The 23,475-nt window shown below is 33.4% G+C and overlaps 2 long non-coding RNA genes across 2 annotated transcripts; both read left to right on the top strand.

The window, feature by feature from the left end:
- Positions 1–12,425: 12,425 nt before the first annotated feature.
- LOC127875417 (uncharacterized) lies at positions 12,426–13,130 on the top strand. The gene is made up of 3 exons (XR_008047402.1): positions 12,426–12,499; positions 12,638–12,823; positions 13,037–13,130. It is a non-coding gene; the product is annotated as an uncharacterized LOC127875417 (long non-coding RNA).
- A 1,111-nt stretch (positions 13,131–14,241) lies between these two features.
- Positions 14,242–15,966, top strand: LOC127875415 (uncharacterized). The gene is made up of 3 exons (XR_008047399.1): positions 14,242–14,619; positions 15,014–15,117; positions 15,903–15,966. It is a non-coding gene; the product is annotated as an uncharacterized LOC127875415 (long non-coding RNA).
- The last annotated feature ends 7,509 nt before the right edge of the window (positions 15,967–23,475 follow it).

Raw genomic sequence — 23,475 nt, 5'->3', positions numbered from 1 at the left:
AATGACATACGAATATTCGAATATCATTTTCAGTGTTCGTTCCCATCCCTACGCCTCATCCATCTTCGTTTAATTATGTCTTTTTGCATGCTATTAATTAAATGATATTATATCAATTAATATATTTAACTTTCTGTCTGCATGTTTGTGTTCTTCTTCAGTGGCCTGTTCAGCTGAACAGAATTGCTCATCAGCATTAACACAGTGCCAGCCAGTTGATTACGTGCTCGGCATAATGCGAGGACATTGTCAATATCGTAAGAAACTGACTTTTACATTCTTTCTCGAATAATTATTTAAAAACGTGGCATACCATTATAAATACACGTCTAGCTTGTAACACCATAATCCTTACATTTGATAATTGCATATAATAACTGCCAACACCCATTTTAGGTTACTGCAGTGAAAACAATCCGCAAAACAAATGCCCAGATATTGATCACGTTGTCTGCGTTTATGGGCGATGTGATTGCGACGATGGCTTTCGCTGGAATGTCGATGGATGTGTATCCGGTACTGTCCATTTGTTTCTTATCAAATGCCAGTGTTTGTAATTATTGTATATACCTGCTGATGTTTCAATACAAACAGAAACTTGGTTAAATTGTAAAACTGTAAAATAAAAAAATAAAAATTAGTTTACAATCTTTTCGCAGTTTATGAAGATATAGTTATCAATTTCGTTTCAACAAGTTATTTCAGAATATTTGTAAAAAAAAATATACGCAGGTGCACCACTTCAGTTGTATGCAGTATGAGTTTGAAAGTGTTTGATGATCACTTTCGATATTTATTTTCTTTCTATATTATCTTATCAACGATAAAAATGTAAGGTCTAAACTGCGAATTTTGAGTCTTACATCCTAAGATTTATACATGTATCCAGTCCATCCTTTGCAATTAGCGAAGCACATATTTTGTTAAATTATTGTCTCGCGAAAGACAATGTCTACCTCTTCGTAGGGTTACAAAGTTTACACATACAGCACATGTCGGAATGTCGGAAATCCACATTTTCGCGGAACTGTGCACATCGTCCGTCGGAACAATTGACCTTTAAGCGTTGCATAAGATCTGAATCTAAAAATCAAAAACTTGTATAACTTCCACCGGAACAATTGTCTTTTAAACACCGCAGTAAAAGCATGCTCTATGTATCGCGCGGGCCTTATCATATCTTTCTTCCGATCATTCGTCTATTTAAATAACTGTTGATACAGTATCAACCTATGGTTATTCAGAATATGACTGGGCGAAATGAAATTCATGATAAGTGTGAAATATAAAAGTCTTTTTGAGAGTTTTTAGTCTTGGTTTAAAAAAAAACATCTACTTGAAAGTGAATGTCAAACAGACTGGGTGTGTATGTAAATAAATTTTCTTGGTGTTTACATAATCTACCAAATCTCCATTTAATCACTAGGAATCAACATCCATTTTGTATCTTGACATGCCTACCAAAAGTTTACAAGCCAAGCAAAGACATTTTGCATAATCTCCTTTAAGTCAGCTTAATCTCTTTATATTATCCAAAAGTACTCGACTTTTAGTAGTTATCCTTTACCTTACCAACAACAAAAAAGCCATTTATAATTGGTATTATAATCAATTATTTCTGTGTGTTTTTTTCAGTTGGACCAGTTCCTTTTTATCAAGAATTGGTTTTGCTTGTGTTTCTATGGTTGTATCGACTAAACTTGTCAGATAGCAGTTTTAAGGTCATACAAACAAGGATTGTAAATTATTGCCAAAATATGTTTTGGTAATTTTAATAATACGTTTGATCAGTTTGCTTCAAAATCATTATGAGTAATGAACAAGTCTATTACCAATCTAAGTTCTTAGTATCAGTAACATTGCAAGTCATGTTTGGTTATTTATACATGTCTTTGTCTACTTAAGGTGGACACCCAAAAACTGATATTCACAAACCATAAACAACCCCTTACTGACTAGTAAACTAGCAATATAAAACATTTAAAAACACTTAAAGCGTTTAATACATGCTCGAAATGCATGTTAAATCTGAAGCAAACATGAATACAAAACAGATGCATAGAGTAGCACTCGTAAATAGAATCGCAGATAGTAATATGTAATTTTACAAATGTACCGATATATAGTTTAGTATTATTCTTTGTTCTTGTTCTAATACATTTAATTTAAAATGTATGCATTAACCTTATGTACAGTTTTTGCAATACAGTTCACAAATTTAAATTTAAATTGCATTCAACAAAATAAGTTGTATTGATGTTCATCGAACGGTCAACTTTTGTCAATTAAGTTTCATCAAGAATTTGGACTTGCTGAATTAGTCTAATAGCAGTTCAGTGTCTAGATCAAAATTAGGTCTGGTGATGTGGTTGTTTTGAGTTTTCATATATAATATCCGTAACAATATCAAAGCTTTCAGCAAGCTTTAATTATTTTAGACAAAACGTGTCATGAAGGTTTGACCTCGTACGATAAGACGGACGAACGAACGAGCAGGCCGATTATTTTATGCATTTCGACATCAAGGTCAAAATATTTCAACATGCATTTATGTGAAAGTATTGGGGAATAAATGTCAAAGTACTAAAGTTCTAAGGTCTAACAATATAATAAATAGCTTTACAATATTTTAAATTCTTTATTTCTATGCTGTAACGTCACGATAAAATCAAGGAACCCTCTCCACTAACACAAAAATGTCACTTACCCAGTTTACGAGAAAAAACGACCATGACAAAATATTTGGCTATCCATAAAGTCCCTCAGCCACAAAACTGCTTATGAACGGTCTAAACAGAAAGCAATACAAATCAGTTTTATAAACAAATAGAGGTCCTTTATTGGGTTGTCCCCTTCATTTGAAAGGACTTCCCAATACGCTATTTAAGTAATGCAGAAAAACTAAAAGTGGTAAAATCTGGTCGAAGTTTTGATTTATGACCTTGACAGTGCTACGACCATATTAAATTTTCTTAAAAATGCGATACACAGGTCGCTTTATTCGATGAAAGAAACATAAATATAAATAAACTGTTTCATGGTTCATAAAGCTGTAAATAAAAAAATAAAACGAAATGTTTTAATGCAAGCAACAAAATGGCCCCCATCGACAAAGACATGTTCTTGTGGTGACAAAGAATCAACATATACTAGAAAGTCCGAAACAATGCACCTCACAGGAAGGGAAAATGCACAAAATAGCTAACCAGATAAAACATGTGTGCATCCTTGTTTAAATTATTACATTTGACATAAAATCAAACATCAGCTGCAGCGAAAATTATCACACACTTATGAACAAATAACAAAAGATGGCAAAGACTATTCGTCTGATTTGAGAGTGCAATATACATTTTACTGTCAGTCACATCTTAAGTCATATTTGATGTTAAATATATGTTACCGTTACAAACATAGTTAGTTATATGCAAAATAAAAGCGTCATGATTTAGAAAACTTCAAGAACAGTTGAATCATTTTACCAATTATATTATTTTAGTTTATCTTCGATATTTAATGTTATAGACGCAACACCAAGCAAGGTCGGTATATTAAGCAAGCCACACACATATTTCAATGAAAAACCTAAATGAAAACTCTAGCTCATCAGTGGGGCCTGTTTTTCAATTTTAAGCAACATCGACCTTCAATTTGACCCGACTGGCCCCGATCAGATTTCAAGCTAAGTCTTCAAGTATAAGAGCTTCACACCAAATGTATGCACATTCAACAAAGCAAAGTTAATTTATTTAGTTTAAGCTCTTCTTTGTTACTTTGGGAACAGTGACATTAACTTCGATAGGCCCTAAATTCAATCACAATTAGGTTTGGTTTGCCTGCATGTACAGTACATTTACACAAAATTGCAGCGAAATTTATCACTACAAAGTAAAGATGTTTAAAGAAATATTATGTAACTGATTATAATATTACAAAAGGGCCGTATTTATACATTGAATACATTAAATAACCAATATTAAAAGGTCAAACTATCAATGAGGAATTAGGGACTAGATTTGGGGAAAAAACGTTTTGATATCCGGAATGTAAGTGAATACCGGTTATAAGATAAGAGTCCCCTCCCCCTCCCACCAACAAAAAACCCATACCATGCTTATCAATCATACATTTAAACAATTTGCAATAAATCTGCAGATAAAATATGCCCTGATTACTTAAAACAACAACAAAGTTTACTTTTATAAAATGCTGTAAGCGAATGACGTAACAAGTATAGTGCCAGAAACAATAAGAGCAATGCATGTACCTAATCGAGCTACAAAACAGTCGAGGACTCTTACACTACCTTCCCACATGTCGCCTGACATGATTTCCATAGTAACATGAGAGTACCTTACATTTCAATCACTTCTTCAGCAAAACCATTGGTTTATAAAATAAATGTGACAATAAATGTCACCATGGTTGTCACTGACCACCAATGATTCATCATGCCCTATGCAGTGTGTACTGGTTTGCGAAACGTTAGTAATAGTATATTTAATTTGCAGTATCGTTGTTAAATTACCATGCAGTACTAAGTTTTCAAATAATATTAAATATTTTTCAATGAACGCAGTAGGTTGATCACTGTTATTATTTGGTATTTGAAAAATTATTTTGACATTAGTGAATAGAGTACAGTCTTTTATAAACTTTGGCAAATTCGTCACACAATTTACTTTACCCAATAGTGATTGATTGTGAATATAATAGCAATTTTCCACAAGATCGAGTGGCCTTTATTGTAAATATGAAGTAATTATACAAAATATTAGTCAAATAAACGTGCAATCATAAAGACGTTTCAAAATATATGAATATAACAAGTTAAATGCCTTTAATCAAATCCATATGACCGGTCGTTTTCATGGAAAACAAACTACGAATGTCTACACGGTGTTGCGTTTGTAACAATATCTGATGTGCCGTTTTAATGTTTCGGAACAAATCACATAACCCGATATATGTCAAGTAATATAACGAAATCGACACCTGTTGATTCAATGCTTAATCGTTCGGATAAAAGTCATGAAGGTTAATCGCTTTTTTCTGATTGGTTGTTTCTATGTATCTGAACCAATCAAAACATTTGCGCGGCTTACCGACAGCAACCCGAGATGTGTACTTAATTACTAAATGCGTAATTGTTCCGACAGAAGGTATGACAGTTCCGCGCGATTTTTACTCCTCTCTTATGAACAGTGTTTCATTGACATTTTTTCCGACTGAAGACATTACAGTTCCACGCGAATATTAGTCCACGCTTTTGTACGGTGTAAAATAGACTTTGTTCCGACTGAAGATATAAGCATTCTGCGCTTTTTAGCTTCCGGGGGGGAGGCTTAAGGCTATCCATTGTCATTTTAACCCTTAATGTTTCTTTGTTAACAACAAAAACGTTATCATGACGAGTTAAATATTGTTTCTATATTAATTTCACTGTATAGCTCGTTATCAATTATTGATTGGTTGATATTCTTCTATGTGTTTCTCACAATCTTTACAGAGTTGTTGTGAAAATATGTATGTCTATTTTAGTTATTGGGCTTCCGTGCAGCCACCAATATAATTGCGACATGACGTATCGCGACAACTACATTTGCTCCTCTGGAATATTTCAGCTTGTTATTTTGTTTGTTGATCACTTTATAGATCGTTAATCAATTATTGATTGGTGTATATTCTTCTATATTTGTTTATCACAATGTTTACATAATTGTTATGAAAATGGGTATATGAATTTCAGTTATTGGTCTCCCATGCAGCTACGATCAAAATTGCGACTTGACGTATTACAGCTCGTATGGCTACAATTACATTTGCTCCTCTGGAATATGCGCCTGCAACCCAGACATATGGTATCAGGACCATAACGGATGTCAGCCATGTAGGTTTGCAAAACATAAACATTTTTGAGTACGATACTTTGAAGAATGTTTCTTATATAAGTTTCACCACAAAACCACCTCCTATTGTTTATCTTATTTGTGTATGATTAACCGAATTACCATACACTTTTAGTATAAAAGCTGTTTGTTGCAGTAATGCTTTCATTATTCTCTACCATGGGGCATAGCCTGATACACAAATATGATTATTAGTTTTTTGTTACTTGATTCTTTGTTATTTATAAATTGTTTTTGAATTGTTCTTTTTACGGAGTTTTTCCAATACGCACCTTCTATATTTTATTATTGAACTTCAACTGACAATATAATACGCTATGTAATAAATTGAACACCCAAGACCTCGGACGACAATGCGTCGAGCCTACTGACTGTGGAAGTTTATCGAACACTACCTGTGTCGGCGGTGTGTGCAGCTGCTCTCCTGGGTACATACATGGCGATGACCAATGTATTTGGAGTAAGTGTTTTCGTCGAAATAATATGTTCTCTGGAAATAATTGTGAACAATTAACAACTTGGATTTTATTTATGTATTTATTGACCTTTACGAAAGTGTATATCACGATTTATTAAAGAAATACGATATATTATTTAAGAACATTTACGGCAGTTAAATGCTTTTTAAAAGATATGCATAACAGTTTAAGTCCTTACCCTCAAATATCACTGCATTACAAGTTTTGGACACATTTTGCAACTCAACAAGCGACTGTGGGGACGGGGACGTTATTTGTGAACCAGACAGCACCGTGATCGGATACGCTGGAAAGTGTCGCTGTCAGAAGGGATACGCACTGGCCTCTGCAGACTATGTCACTTGTAAAAAGGGTAAACCCATTTGTTTCACTTTAAATTACTTAACCATGATATGTTTTACTGGGGCTAAATGATTGCTTTGGCATCACTTTACCAACTATTTTGCGCATACTTATGTTATATAAGTTAATTCACTTTTAACAGTTATAAGAACAAACGGATGTGTTTAATGTTTAAGTGCTTAATTATTAATGTCAAAACTTAGTTCAGATACACAAACATGTATAAACTATTTGCAGATGTTAATTGTTTGACAATTTAAAGTTTCTTGTTTAACATATTTGATATTTTCTACGGAGACATTGCCCATGCATTTATAGTGCACGAATCTTACGAAACACGTTTTATATATATTAGCTTTTATCAATAAATGTTGTATATTGTTTTCAAAATATTATATAATGAAGTAGATTCTATTTTTATTAATACATTCTAATTTTAGTGTTGGATTCCTTTTGTTCCGACATCCATTATTGTGGAAATGCGAGCCACTTCTCATACATCAATGATTATCTGATGCCGTGGTATAGTCTGCGATCGAACTACTTCTATGCGCATCGGGCGTACTACTGCAACGTGGAGAATATTTGTAAATGTGCACCGGGATATAAACGGACCATAGACGGCGAGTGTGAACCCAGTAAGCTGTCAATTTGCATACGTCATTTGCACTTTGTACTTATTATTAGTATTGATGGCAATCTGGATGTTGTACGTTAATAAAGTGCATGTTCAGGAAATAGGCAATTACTAGGCACGTACAACAACAAAGCGTTAGTAAAAAAATGAGTGAATATTTAGAAATATTTTAACTGTGATAAATGAGGGACCATATAAAACTATGTATTCCATTAAATGTCAATTGGTGGTGTAATGGATATGGTGTCCGCCTAGCGACCGGGAGGTCACGGGTTCGATCCCCACCGTGGGAGCATTCTTTAGATCTTCCCCAAAGACACCAAGTACTGGTTCTAGGCCCAGGAAACGGACTCGAGAGCATTAATATAAGCCTTAGGCTTTCGATGCAATCGAGCTAAACATAAATAGGTTTAAACTAAATGTCAATTGGTACACGTTCGTTCCAGGTATATACGTATCAATTGAACATTTACCGCTGTATTCAATTGTTCTGAAACTATAAATTTCACGTTTTTTTGCAGTTTATAAATCCGATTGCGTTGCCAATGAAGACTGTGCGGGTGATACCAATTCCAATTCATTCGCCTATAAATGTGACATAGGCACGAACAAATGCGCCTGTAAGCAAAACTATCATCATGATCCGATAAGAGACCAATGGCATGAACGGTTATACGGCTGGTCCGACGACACTGGATACGACGAATATCTTTGCAAACCGCGTATGTACATGTATATTCGGCACTTCTAATTTTCTGGTAAAATGCATTTTATTTGCATTAAATTGGTAACGTCCAACCAGAGTTATCTATGTTTAAGTATTTAAAGCTTTATTTTTAGAAATAGTATTAATTTGTGTGTATATTTACAGTCATCGGTATGAAGTGTTCGTATGGGACAGTGGATGAAACACAATGTGTCGACGATATTTCATTTATTTATAACGAGCCAACTTATAATTCCTATGTCGAGAAAGTCAAAGTCAACATGTGTGTGGAAGGATTCGAAAGTAACGGGATGTGTTTTAAAAGTACGTATTTACAGACGAGTTTTAAAACAAAACTTAAAGAAACGATACCTATGTTAATTCATTCTTTAAGAAAACTAACTAGATTAACATAGTATTGATCTACCCTGATAAAAATGGACACGAACACTTCGAAACTGTCTTTAAATATAAACGTGTGTGAGTACCCGACTTTGTTATTTACAAGGCAAATGTTTTATATAAATTTCAGTTATTGGACAAAACTGTTCCGCTTGGGATAACACGTGTGACATAGTTAACAATGCTTATTGTAATGTCCAGAATGTATGCTCCTGCAGGATAGGATTTACTGAAGACATGGACAAGTGTGAACCTGGTAAGTGCTTTGCATTTTATCATGCCGTTAGCATTTGAATCGGAATCATGCATATTGTGTTCAGCAGAAACTTGTCGGTGGTAGCGGAAACTCATTGCTATCAACTGATAGTGAATTCGTTATTTATATTACTGTATGAAATAAAAGAACAGTTAAACTAAAGTTTAAGTCGAAGCGAAAAATGTGTAAAAGGAAAGATAAATCGACATACTTAGATCTTAGTAGATAACATGCAGTTTAGGTTTGTTCTAAATCGTATAAATATAATACGCACTCAAATAAAACGCTTTGCCTAGTTTTATCCAAAGCTTTCAGAGAAAACAAAAGAATAATACGCATCATTTAATGTCACTATGTTTATAAGTTTTTTTTATGTACTTTACTTATACTGACTGGCTAGTATATTTAGGACAATATGAGTTTCTTAAAATGTTTAAAGCTTTCACACTTTAATATCATAGGCATTTTTATGAACGAGTCGTTATTTGTATAAAAAATGCAAAATTAAATCAAAACTATTTCAGTAAATATGTAAGATTGTTGAAAGAAGCCAGTAGTCTTTTCGCAAAAGATTTCATAAAAGTTCTGTCACGTTAAATCCTTTTCTAGCCAGCAGCGCATTGAGAACATAAAGTTTAATCTTTACCTCCAAATCGGGAAATTCACAAAAAAGGCGAGCGCTTACGCCTACGAGATTATTAAACATGTAAGTTGCCAAAATAAGGCAGCACTGCTAATCAAAAGAAAAGACGGAAATCGGAAAATCAAAGCCTTGAATAAACTGGGTAGAAGATAGAGGATTGACTGTTATATTTCCAATTATCTAAACGGTTTAATTAATACCTCCAGATTGCGGTAACAGCGTGGTCATTACTTAGTTATACAGCCATTCTCATCCATACTTTTTAATCGAATAGGGCAGTTTTCTGTTACTGACTTAACCGGTATGCATTTAGTTCTGGTAAACCCGCTTACCCTGGATAAGCGTATATTGGTTGACTAACCGTCGTGGTGGTTTAAATTGTGTAGAATACCGCGAAAATTGTTTTTTTCAAAAATACCAAAACATACTCGGGTAAAACATATGTGTTTCAACTTTACATACCCGTGTAGTACGTATAGTAGCCGTTTTGTCTTTTTTTCTTTTGCTATGTATAATTCTGAGCTTTGTGTATATTTTAAGTGCTAGTTTAATTTCTATAAATGAGTATTTTGATTGAAAACTTAAAAAATCATCATAACTGTAAAAAAATGTAATTCAGCGTTGTGCATCAATCCACTGACAAAATGAAAGCTTTTTTTGAAACAATGACTTAAAATGAAAACTAAGTTGTTCACAATTTTTGTTTATATATGGGTTGTAGAAAATGGATTTTGGTGCACAAACTTTTGCGTTCGTATTTTAACAAATAATTTCAAATTTTCATTTAAAAAATTATTCATATATTGTTAATTAAGTTTTCAGAATAGTGACTTTAAAAGTTATATTATTTCTGTAAATCGATCATTGTATTAACATTATTTATCCATGTTCCAATACCAGTTGCAATTCTACGGATCCATGAGCAATTCAGAGAAATGAAAAAAAAGCTAAAAAAGATCAATTCTGTATATTATTTTAGTAAAATAGTTTTGCTTATTCGTGGTTTATCATTCCACACAAAATTGAAACATATTTAATTGATCTGTGTGAACAGCTTATGTGGTGGAAATGGCAATGCAACAAAGAGATAATTCAGCAGAGTATTGCTAAGGTTTTGATAGATGGAATTCTCCGTATTGGAGTTTACATCCGTCTAGGTGTTTTAGTTAAGCTTGTGTTATCATATGCTTAAACAATAGTAAAGGGTATTCAAGAAGACGGAACATAATGTTATTAACAAACAGGACATCTATACAATAATAAACAAAATAAATACAATCTGTAGATTTTTTCTGATCATATATTATTCTCAATAATTGACCGTCACCCGTTTTTTTTAGGTTAAAATAAAACAACTTCCATATTGTACCAACCTTACTCATTTCACAGGTTAGGCAGCTAACACGTATGTTTAATACATTTATTTTGGTTTAGCATATACATGTATTGTAAAAATGTTGTATGATTATTTTTTAACCAATGTTAATATTGTACTCAATTTTCGCATTACACGGGTAAAGCAGCTTACATTTATGATTAATCAATTTATTTTGGTTAAGCATAAATTGTTAAAATGATTTATGATACATGTTATGTTTTCTTACGTTAACTCGTATGATTTTGAATGGTGTATATTTCCATAGATCCAATACAAAAAGGTCAGAGCCAACATAAAAAAAGTAAAAATAAAAAGCAAAAGCATAGTTTTAAAACAAACCTCTGTATGCAAAAAAAACCATTTCCCCAACAAAGCTGTTTTTAATTTTACAATATACACGAATTCGTGTTAACATCGTGAATTACGATACTTTCGTTAACAAAGAACGTGACTTTTTTTTTAAAGAGCATCTCAATTGCATGTGCGTAGTCGGATAATGTACGATACTTGATAAAAAGAGACAATGTTTTATTTATCTATAACACGTACTATTAATTGTATTTTGGTTTTGCTAAAATCAATTTTAATTCAGGCAACAATAATTTAGAAATAACTGAAAGACAGCGTCGGAAGCCACTGCATACAGGGACCTTTTACAGACATTACGAAATAAGCTAATACATAAGTGTTATGGAAATAAAAGTTCTGCTATATCCTGTTTTTACAAACTATTTATTATTTGCTTGATGTTACTTTGGTTTAGGCACGTAAAGTAGTCCTTGACAGAATTTAGCTAGAACGTATAATATCCATACGAGTATTAAAAACATTGGTTTCATCCCAAATCAAAATAAATAAATAGATTAGATGAATAAATGTATCTGAGTGGCAGTTTTTTGTATCACAGATTTGTCTTTAACTGAATCGATTTCAACTTGTAAACAGAACTTAAGTGTGATAACAATCATAGGTTAAATTGGCTTCGTCATCCAAAAGTAAAAGACACATTACTATGTTTGTGGAATTATGTTATGCATGATATTTCTTAAATGAAAAGTTTGTTATTTAACACTTTCACTTGCAGGTTATTACAAAGCGATACAAACATAAAAAGCCGTTATAAGCTGTGCAGAATTTAGCCAGTCATAAGATTTGAACTATAGTACAAATGTATTTGTGTATACCGGTTGCTCAACAAATTATATTGCTCTGGCATTTTAGTGATTGGCATGAATTGTACCGACGACGAGATTTGTTCTTCAAAGCTTGCTTGGACCAGATGTATGGAATCTCATTGTTCTTGTATTGAAGGATATGTGGAAGTGAATCGGAAATGTGTCTCTTCTGGTACGAGTCTAATTTATGCACACTAATTACGTTAAGAATTTGGTTTTGATTTAGTTAGTTGAAAAGAAAACGAATAGCAAAATAATAATTTTATATAAATAATATGAATAACTAGCAAATTTTGTACAATTTCATGCTAAATTAAAAATATATTTAAACCAGCAAACCTGACTATTTTCAGCCGAAAGGGAAGATATTTGTCTTCAAAGAATCCGCCAATTCCCGGATAAGTATCGTCGATCTCCTCTGTACCGACTTTCCCCGTCAGAACTTCCCGTTCGTGATGACCTCATCGAAGAGAAATGGTATGACTTTGGCAAGCACATGCTGTCTGAAGCCAGTTCTGTTACTAATACGAGCCCTGGGACGTGTGGAACAAAATATCCTATCTATTTAAAAGGTACTTCCTTTGTGAAAAGACCACAATTCGTGTCACGATCTCGCTTATATACTTTCCTTGCATACACATATCCAACGAAGCGGCTGTTTAATTTAAATCCATTCCTTATTGAAATAAATGTAAATGTTTGAATTTCAGATGGGATTAATAGTGCGGATGTATTCGATCTCCAGTTTGGGGAATCCATTGACAAAACTGTTCAAATTGGAGGACTTAGTGTGTATGGAATATCAAAGGAATTCAACGTCAGTATCCGAAATTGTTCTGGAAGCTATTTCATCTTCATAAAGAAAGCGCCCATTTCCTTTTCTGGATATTGTGTTGGTATGTACGTTGTGTTGTGTATTTAAATTATTTATTAATATAACATATCACTAAGTAATAACAGCAGATTCACTATGCAACCGTTCCTTTCGACTTCCCTGTATAGTTATTCTTGTATTGCGAGATTGTAATAAGCCTTGTGTTACATACTAGTAATAACGACATCAGCAGGTTTCAGTGTGTTTGTAATAATTTGGAAAAAAATTATTTCAGACACTGGAATATCTTCAAACATTGGTGGTAATTCTTCGAGAAAATGGGCACAGGTTGCAACGAATTTAGATTTTCATGTTGAGTATGATGCAACAACTGGAACGGAGATGCAAATTCCGTACACATACTTCCAATGTCACATATTTGATAGTCGTATTAGCTATTATCAGTCTTTCTGTGAAAATTGTGGCAACAATTATTTTTTCCGCTATTACATCGATGACGGATTTTTCTACACAGTAAATTGGTACGTAAACACACGAAACTACTTAATATTTCATATCGTTCACTTATAACAAGTTAAACTTATATTTATTGAATTCGTACTTACATTAGACATTAGAACTGAACACAAAATATGTATGAGTATGAATTACAGGTACATCGACGGCACCCATTGTAAGTCAGCTGGTCCGTACAAACGACCAAATCTGAACATAAGTGACATATCAGAACGAGAGATAAAGGACGAATGTGGACAACAACTATCCGGATTTTCGGTAACCTTACTTTTATATAAATGATAGTGCTCGCAGCGATTAGAAAGTGCAAGAATCGATGACTCCTGCGCGTTTGTTATCGACAAATAATATGAAGATGCAAAGTAATATTTAGTAACAGAAAAATGACAAGAAGATGGCTTTTGATTCAAGCGAGCTCAATAACTAGGTGTTAACTAATGCTCTCAACAAAACAAACAATTTAATCAGTTCTCATACTTTGATACGGATGTAATAATCGTAGTTTGTAGTTATGTTTAGTATCATGATATATCATCCATATAATTAATGTTGCATTAATATTCTAAAACTGTTCAATGAGTAGGCATAGTGTGAGGTGTTATCTCGTCATTTTTGTATTATCAGGTTCAATGTAGTTTTGAATGGTCGGAATCAATGTTTGGGCACAGGTCAACGCCAATATTTAGTAACACAGAAGTTGTGGGCTTTGAATCTGTAAGTAAATTTATGCCTTGAGTTTGTTTTAAACATGCATGTGTTTCAATATTGATGTTTGTTAAAGAGGGCTTCTGAGAGATCACGTATTGTGTCTTACGATATGTATTGTTGAAAAAAATATAACAACGGTATTACAATAAGTTGTGCATCTCTACATATGTAAAAGGCTTGGGACAAATCGGATTTGTTTTTAAGTGGTTCGTGAACAGTACTTTTAATGGAGGCTTTATCGATACCGTGTCCCACTCACCAATTGGTTGCAAGACGGCGGTAGATGACACTTCATTAACATGTGACATTGAATGGGAACTCATTGAGGAAGGAAACTGCGCAAGTCCCCTTAGTGCTGACGACCACCCTGTATGTGGTTTCACTACTAAAGGACTAACTTCAGAGGGACTGAAGAAATATGGTTCATGGGATAGTGCCCGTTGGAATTTGTATACAAACTACACGACGGATTATAAGAACGGAACATTCCTCTCTGCAAATTATGAGAGCGCATTCAAAATTTTAGTGACCCAGTTTGAGTCCCACTCTCCTGATGACGTATACAAAGTTAAATTTAGACCGTCTGTGACTGGTCATGATCTTTGGAATGGATATATGTTTCCAGATATTGAGGTAGGACTCTGTTTTGTGACCATGACTATATTGAGTAATTGGGCATACCCATAAACTATTATTTATTATAATTACAGAAGGGCATATAACTTACATTTCTGTGATCAATGATACGTGTAATTATACTATTGATCATTCATAAAATACACAGGATGTGTACCGGATGCTTCGTAATAGTAATACTCCTGTCTTAATAGTTTTAATTATTTTGATGTATTAGAGTGTACTTATGTATTTTAAGTTATTTAGGAAGTAAGTGAAACCAACCGTACATTGACGTATATTGTCCGAATACAACACATTAAAATTCACCTTTATACACAGGTGATCAATATTGTGTATTGCTATCCAGGAAAAATCAAAATAATCCCTCAGTTGTGTGTATTATTTGCAGATCAAGCTTGTTGACCCTATTGAGAAGAATACGACAGTGCATGTGGGCTGGAATACCGGCTACCAAACGACGATCGTGACTAAAACAGTTGCCATTTCATACAGGTATATACAGTCAGTCAACCAGTTTAGAATCACCCGGCAAAAAAAAACGTTAATTCTTTTGATCACAATAATTTCTTTCGGGATTTAGTGTCAATGTAAGATGATGGAAAAAAGGGTAACATTTCTTTATTATGATAACAGGTTAGGCCAGACGGCATATGGAGTTATTTGTCAAAAATAGCCAATTAAAGTTCACCCTTTGAAAAATTATTAAAAATCATTCAACTTACATAATAAGTATTTCAAAACATTGTCATGGCATTTGTTTTCAATCAGCAAAAAGTTTATTTGAAATAAAGCCATCTATATCCATATGCACATTTCAAAACATAACTCATTCAATCAGTTCCGATTAACTTTTTGCTGCATTTATCCCCCCTGTAAACATAATACAAAAGCTTTCTTGCTAAATCTTTGTTAATTTATTCCTTAACCTAATGTATACATTAAACACTTTTCATTTTGTTTTTTGGGGCATTATGGAAAATTAAATACAAATTAATCGGAACTGGTGATTATCTGGAACTTGTTCACAAACTGTAGCTGTATGATTTATTGTTCTGACGTACCCGCTAAAATATATCGATACAATGTTAACAATTGTATACGTACCCGATAGTTTTGCTCCTCTTCTACTTATGTTCATGAAATTGAATAAAATATTAACAAATAAAACACAATTAGATTGTGAAGCATTATAATAACCTTTATTTTTATTATTTGAGTTTACTATTATATTTTTTATTATTATCATACTAGTGTTTCGTTTTACGTCTTGTTTCTAGCTTCAATCACTCAGTTTCGATGGCCCTTAGTGAAACAGGAGAGTTCTTGATGTTGAGGGGCAATACTCTTCCGGTGGAGGTAAAATGCTAAAGAGACACTTTTGTATGCAATAAATCATAACATACATGCGTAAATCAAGGAATCTAAAATGTTGTAAAATTTCATGTGTAGGATGTTTTTGTACGTGGATAATTAACGAAAGTAAACCGAAATATATAGATTTAAATCAGAAACCCTGTAATGATAAAAAACGTGACATTCGTTATTATAATACAGCCGTTTTCGTTACCAATTACATGTAACAAGCTCATATATTTTTTTCTGGATACGAATCATGGTGTTGTTAATATTTTTAAAGGTCCAGATCAAGATGCGATCGTGTACAAAGAAGCCGACATCGGCATGTCTGTGTGCAGTCACCTGCCGTAACGGGAATGAGATCTACACGATTAATATCTGCGATTCAATCAAAATCGAAGGTTTTCTAATGGTACACCCAAACGAAGACGGATTGCATAGCTTTGCGAAGGATACCGCATGGGTATAGCATTAATAAAATGTTCTTTCGAACAGATAATATGCGTTACAAGTGTCATGCTTGCACTACATTTAATACACAATGATAATATTTGCTCGTAAATCGGATTCAACATGAATATGAGATACAATAAACCTACACATCTCTTCCTGATATGAAGCAGTGATTTTGCTTTGTATAAAGTTTGTCGGTTTGTGCAGGCTAGCCAAACAATTTATTTAAGTTTATGAATAAAACTAAGATTCTGAACAGGACACGATTTTTCTCAATAAAATCCAGTTCTAAAGTATATGTCTATATGGTATGTATAATGTGATTAAAAATCACGCACACAATTACCGTTGTCAGTTGCATAAATGTTTATGGCCGACTAACAATTTATTTTGAAGTACAATTATAATAGTACAGTTTTATCAACATATGCATGGAATTCATGAACATGTATTTTGATGGTTTATTTGAATATCAATTTTGCTTAAGTGGTGGATGAATCAAGATGCGCACATATCTACACACAGCGTGCGTCTTCTTAATGGAATTCATGTCAAAGTAATAATAAACTTCGAAAGAAACTCACTTGAACTGACCTTAACCGACACTTACACAAACGAAGAATTTGTCTCTATGGACGGTCTTGCAGCGTTCCAACAGAAGCAATACCGTCTAAGCAATGGCTCCTTTGTAAAAGACGAATCTGGGTTTCAAAAAAGTTGGAGGTAAATCCACACTCGTTTGTTTAGAATAACTGTACAATCCTTAAGTTATTGTACCAATTTAACAAAATTAATGGACTTCTAAACGGTTATATCTTTTAAATAAAGTATTTTTTGCTTTGTTAATATTTGCCAAATACCATTAACACAAACACTTGAATTTAATACATATAGGATCTTGCCTGAGTGGTCGTTTTGTATTGAATTTATTAAACAAGTCATCTACATAAAGACAAAAACGAGGCTTGCCTTAGATGACGAGTTAAATGAATTCAATACAAAATGACCACGAATCTAAGATTCTATTTATAACATGACCAACAAATTTTCTTTTTATTTTATGCTCTTTTCATCGTTTATTCACATTGTAAAAGAGTTTTACAGAAGAAATTCGCTGGAATAATGACGTCATTTCGTAAAAAATGACGTCATTTCACAGTTATATAACTAGTGTTATAACACACGTATAATAAACAAAATTGAGCATTACGTTATTTCACTCCTGGAGCGTAGTTCATGTTATAAATGCATGTAGCATGTGGTTTTAATTATGTTCATTCGTTCACCTCGAAGCGTTCCCTTGGAAGACAGTCTAACCAATCCAAGTCAGCATGTTACCTATGCATACACGGAACGTTTCTACCAGTGTGACTGCCCTTCGAAGGACGAATTAACAAGTCTGACGCAGCTTATTAGCGAGAATTACTATGGTAACTATGGATATAGCGGTTATAAGCAAATAACTGGTGCTGTAAGATGTTCACAATCAATACCATGTTCAGAGGAGCACACAGGGCTGACATGGCATGGCTCACAGTTTCAACCTGTTGTCCAAGTTGAGTATGTGTTCACATCTCTCGAACCCAGTGGAATCACCTGCGAGTTCAATCCGATTAAAAACAAACAACACATAGTGAGATGGTAAGAACACTCGTTTACACATTATTTGAAACATGCGCTGTGTATGTTTGCGTTACAAACATCGCATTCATTATAATTTTTAGTAATACACTGCTCTATGTTGTAGGTATGCTGGCGATGAAATGATTATAAAGGAGCAAAAAAGTGCAAATGCATATGAAATGTACGTGCTGGTGTTGAAAGATACTTTCAACCAGTCCGGACAAGACTGTCTTCTAAATAAGGAGGTAAAGTAACCTTAAATAAAGCTCAAAGCGTGCATAAACGAGTTTAAAGGCAACTTTTTAAACTTAGACACATCAAACTATGTTGTTAATCACTTGTTCAGATGTTGCATTCATTCGATATTTCCAAAGCATGTACAAATTGATAATGTTGGAGAAATAAAAATGAAAAGATCAATTGCAAAAATCTCAGGTCTGTTTTTTATTAATTGCGCAAAGAAAGTGTAGTATAAGGTTACTTTAGCATTCCGAATGAAAAGGGCAATAGTAGATCCCGGCTGAATATCCATGATCATAAGTGTTGTTTCGCTGTAGATTTACTGCTCAGTCACAGTGTATGAAACAGGATCGACAACTTCAACGAATCCAGCCGCTTACAGTGATGCAGTTGATATCAGAGATGTTCCTTCGGTAAGTATTATCACGGGCTGAAACTAACTGATTTTCTTTTTTGATATTTTCGATTATTTACATGTACATCGTATGAAGCTTTTTATGAAACAAAATTAAACATTCAATTAATATAACTACAATTATCGGATTTGAAATGTGTACTCAGTTTTACCTGGACATTATGCTGTTTATACTTGATATTTTCAGTGGATCTTATCCGACATCTGCATCATAGATGGCAAATGTTACAACAAGAACGACACCAACGAGAACGATGTTTCGTTTGTTTGCTACCCGATTGTTAACCCTTTCGAATGGACGAAGGATTTGTCTTTATTACGACGTAAAACAATAACCTGATTGAGTATAACTATAACGGAAACAATACGGTTTATAAGTATTATTGAATTACTTAAAGATGCTTACAACCAAACTAGAACCGTAACAAAGTATTGAAATGACAAGTTACGCTTAGAACCCGAAACCAAATGTTTCTATGTGCATTAATGTGTTTCGTGTTATAACGATACTCACTATCATTACTTTTTGCAGAAATAGGAGACGGCTGTATTCCTTCAGAGAATCACTGCTCCAGTATTAACGGCAGTGCGTTTTGTAATGCAAAAACATTTAAGTGTGAATGCGTTGAAACGCACGAAAACGTCAATTGGCAATGTATTCAAAAGGGTATGGCAAAAGTCTTGCTGGTGCAGCTGTATTAAATGTGGACACGTTTTGAAAAAGAAACATCCATATTCAATATTTTTAAGATGTAGTTTTTTGTTCAATTCATATATAAATATGACAAATACACATAATGCTCAAACACCGTTCTGCAGAAGCTCTGCTATAAACATTACTAAAATGGTAAAAAGTTCAAACTTGCGACGCCCTTACTTGGTTTAACAAGCAATCTTATACTCGTTTTTTAAACAACAGATTGTTCAACGGACGCGAGTATTTGCGACCCGATATCATACGCCGAATGCTCGGATGGAGGTTGCGCATGTGTTATAACTGCAGAGTTAAAGCTGCAATATGGAGTATGCAAGCCAAAAGGTAAGACGTTTTGGAACAGTAAAAAAAATAATTAATGTAGACGTGAAATTAATGATGTTTAGAACATAAGTTTTGATAAAGGTTCTTTTTCAAAATCGTTTATGTTTCGAACACATATATGTAATCTAAATATGTTCGATAGTTCGAGGAAGAATCCACGATTCTAAATATCATTTAAGACACTATGGCATTAATCTTGAACTTTTAGGAATATGTTGTAATCAAAAAGAGTCGTGTTTTATTATTTATATTAATAACGAATATCAGTTTATTTTTATAATTCCATATTAGAATATCTGCTTTAAACAACGGCTGTTGCTTGTCTATTAGTAGTGTTATTCCTGATTTGAACGTCTGCCTTTTTAAGTGCCCGATTACTGATTAGTTCGCATTTTCTTCGTGATGACGTTTCTTTAATAAAATTCTAAGTTGTTTTAAATTCGATTCTTGATTTTTAAATGACGGTTTATAATGCATGTTCGTGCGTAGTTTTTTACTCTTTACACGTGTGGATTCGTCAGTGCAGTCAAATATCTGAGCTTTTAAAAAATGTTACAGTTCTCGGAAGCGGATGCACCAATAATAATCAGTGCGGTCATATCCATAGCGCTAAATGTGACCTCAATCAAACGGAAACCTGCGTATGCAGTAATCAATATGACAACACATATGGAACGTGTACCATTAAACGTAAGAAACGCGTTTGTTAGTGTTCCTCTTGCACACAAAAGGTACTAATATTCAATGTAATCATATGTTTACAATTTTGAACATACTTATATCATTTTAAGAAAGAAGGCAAACAATTTATTTAACAAACCAAAGGTCAAAAAAGTATTGTTTTATTTCAACAGGTATTATTTAACAGTGAATGCCATATAATGATATATGTTCCACCTATTTTACGACTTGTTTGACATACTCAATATGCAAATATGTCAATGATTTGAAGGTTTGGCGAGCCCGTGTAACGCGGACGTGGACTGTGCACATATGCGTCACGCTTCCTGCCTCGTTTCTACTTCCGGAGAGAGGGTATGTAGCTGCAGCATTGGTTACAAGACATTTGCCACTCCAGAATGTGTTCTTAAGGAAGGTTAGTAAATAATTTAATAAGAACTACACTGATGGTTACATTATCGTTTAAAAACTGATTTCTCCAGCAGAATTTGGATGTAATAATGTATTTAGTGACTATCAATATAACAAGTATAAAATAGTATTATTGTGTTGCGTCTTTTTGTTCTCAACGGTTGCAGCGGATTTATAAAACAAATATACGTTTTTTACACATTTTTTCTTAAAGTTTTCCTGACGTTTAGTTACGTTACGACGTTTAACGGCATAGAGCAACGGATGTCAACATGTGCATACGAATTTGAGACTGGTGTTTCATACACAATTTCATGGTGAATAGCAGTTTAATGAGATTAATATAATGCTTACTTTATTAATGCTTGTTGACTTTTTAAAAAATAAAATGCGTAAATATTCACTAATTAACGGTTATTAAGAGCAAATACTTGTGATATATAAGCATGTCGGGTATATAAACTAAGTCATAAAGAAACCCTAGGAAAATGCATATTTAACAACTGCTTTATAATGAGAAACTATATGTTGACAACTACTGCCAGAGAGATAACACGATTATTATGCTTTTAAGGATTATTGTCGACGTAGTCGTTCATACAAATTCACTGAAACAGACGACGGATAAAGGTTTCAACTCGATATCGGTTGATGAATTGTTTCAAGAATATTTAGACACTAATCCAGTGGACAGATGCTCGCTTGACAAAGCGGTAAGGTTAAAATTAACACATTCTTCGTATTGGGTCGGGTCTAGAGGCATGTTAAAAATATTGCTATGAAAATGTAGCATATACTATTAAACGAGGATGGGGTGAAGTAAGCTGCAATTTTTGCGTTATGCATAACTTTGTTAGTTTGTTCGGGGTCATCAATAAAAACTCTGATTGTGGTACTTATTAACATGAAAAACATACTTGTATATAATGAAAATGAATTGAGTGGTTTATTTCTAGGATTTATTTTTATTCAATTTTGCAGTGGAAATGTTCCATCTCAACATTTTACAGCGATGGTTCAGAGGCTCTTCCAACAATAAACAGTACCGATTTTAAAATCGTTGACGTATGTATATCACTATTTTAATGTAATTGTAAACATCATTATACATATCTTCTAAACTTGAGCAACCAATACGTTAAACACTTGTTTTACGTCTGCACATATTATACATAAGATTTTGCACGTAATGCTCGAAATAGTAAGTCACTCGTTGCTATATGTTAAAATGCATAACTAATTTTCTAACGGATCAGTTAGGTGATCCCAACGTTTACATCCCACGAGGTGGTGAAACCATATTCTATTTCACCGTCAATCTTCCACTGCTATGTGAAGATAATGAAGACTGCTACTTGGAGTTTAGGCTCTTTGATGAAACTGATAATTATAACTGCGAGGATGCCACAGTTGCAGTCAAGGTATATAAATTAAATAGATTATGATACAGTATTATGCCCTTAAAGAGTCGGAGTAATGAAGCATTTCACTCGTCGTTTGTTCTATCTTCGATTCGCCCGTACTTTGTTCAATATCTCTTCAACTTCTGTGTGAATCCCGCCGATACTTTCTCAGTTGAAAGCCTCTTTATGTGAAGATAATCGTTAAGAACTGAATAATGGTTGAGACGCCTTTTGGCAGAACTATGGACCATGGTCTGTTGTTTCCACTATGGTCGCGAAGTTTTTTCTAAAACATCTTTTAGCGCCTAAACTTTCGAATATTGCTTACACTTTCACAGATGAACAACTTTAATGTGTAGATAAGACATGAATGTTGGCAGCTTCCAGTTTTGACCGATGTATCGCCCTTTGTCTTGTTCACTCTATATAATAATGAAACCCTCTTTATCTGCTTTACCTCCACATTTCATACTACCGTGCTCTTGTGGGTCATTGTATTATTTTTAAATAATAAATGTATGCATTAAATGGTATCTTTAACAGAAAAGTGGAGGATATCAAGTGTTCCTGTTCAATCTTTATTGTCCTTGTGAATATAAGAAGGTGTTTTTCAATACAGTTAATTTAATTAAGCTATGCGTATTAAAATCAAGCAAAACAAACACCCTTTAACCTTGTATGGAATTAAATTTATTTATAAACATATCAATTTTGCAATTGCGATAAAATATCATAAAGCATGCACATTCAATATCTAGGTAATAAGTTCGCAGTCTTAACCAAATGTTTGATGAGATAAAGTTACATGAACGCATCGTGTAGTCATATCAAATCAAATATGAATGATTGTTTTAATTAAAGATTGAACTGTCAAATAATATCAATCTTTTTGAAATGCAGAGTAAGCAAACATGTGGGAACAGATTTCAAGGTGAAAAGAATGGTCGTTCAAGGCGAGCATTGCAGAATAGTTACCAAGGTAGCATGCGCCTTACGACCAAAAACAACAAGAAATACAAGTTACGAGATAATTTCACTTTAACCATGAAAATTGAAGCCTTTGGTGAAGTAGATTCTTTCTGGAAGAAGTGCAAACTTAGAACCAAAATTCAGGCAAGAATGAAATGTCAAACAAAAAATTAATATGTTTTTCATGTTAACGGGTTTTGTAATCTTTGAAATCTACGCGTTTATTTTTCTAATAATTATAGTATTTATAACATAATCAT

Source organism: Dreissena polymorpha, chromosome 3 (genome assembly GCF_020536995.1).
Source record: "Dreissena polymorpha isolate Duluth1 chromosome 3, UMN_Dpol_1.0, whole genome shotgun sequence".
Taxonomy (NCBI): Eukaryota; Metazoa; Mollusca; class Bivalvia; order Myida; family Dreissenidae; genus Dreissena; species Dreissena polymorpha.
The sequence above is the reverse complement of the archived record's forward strand: the minus strand, read 5'-3'. Positions and strand labels throughout refer to the sequence as shown.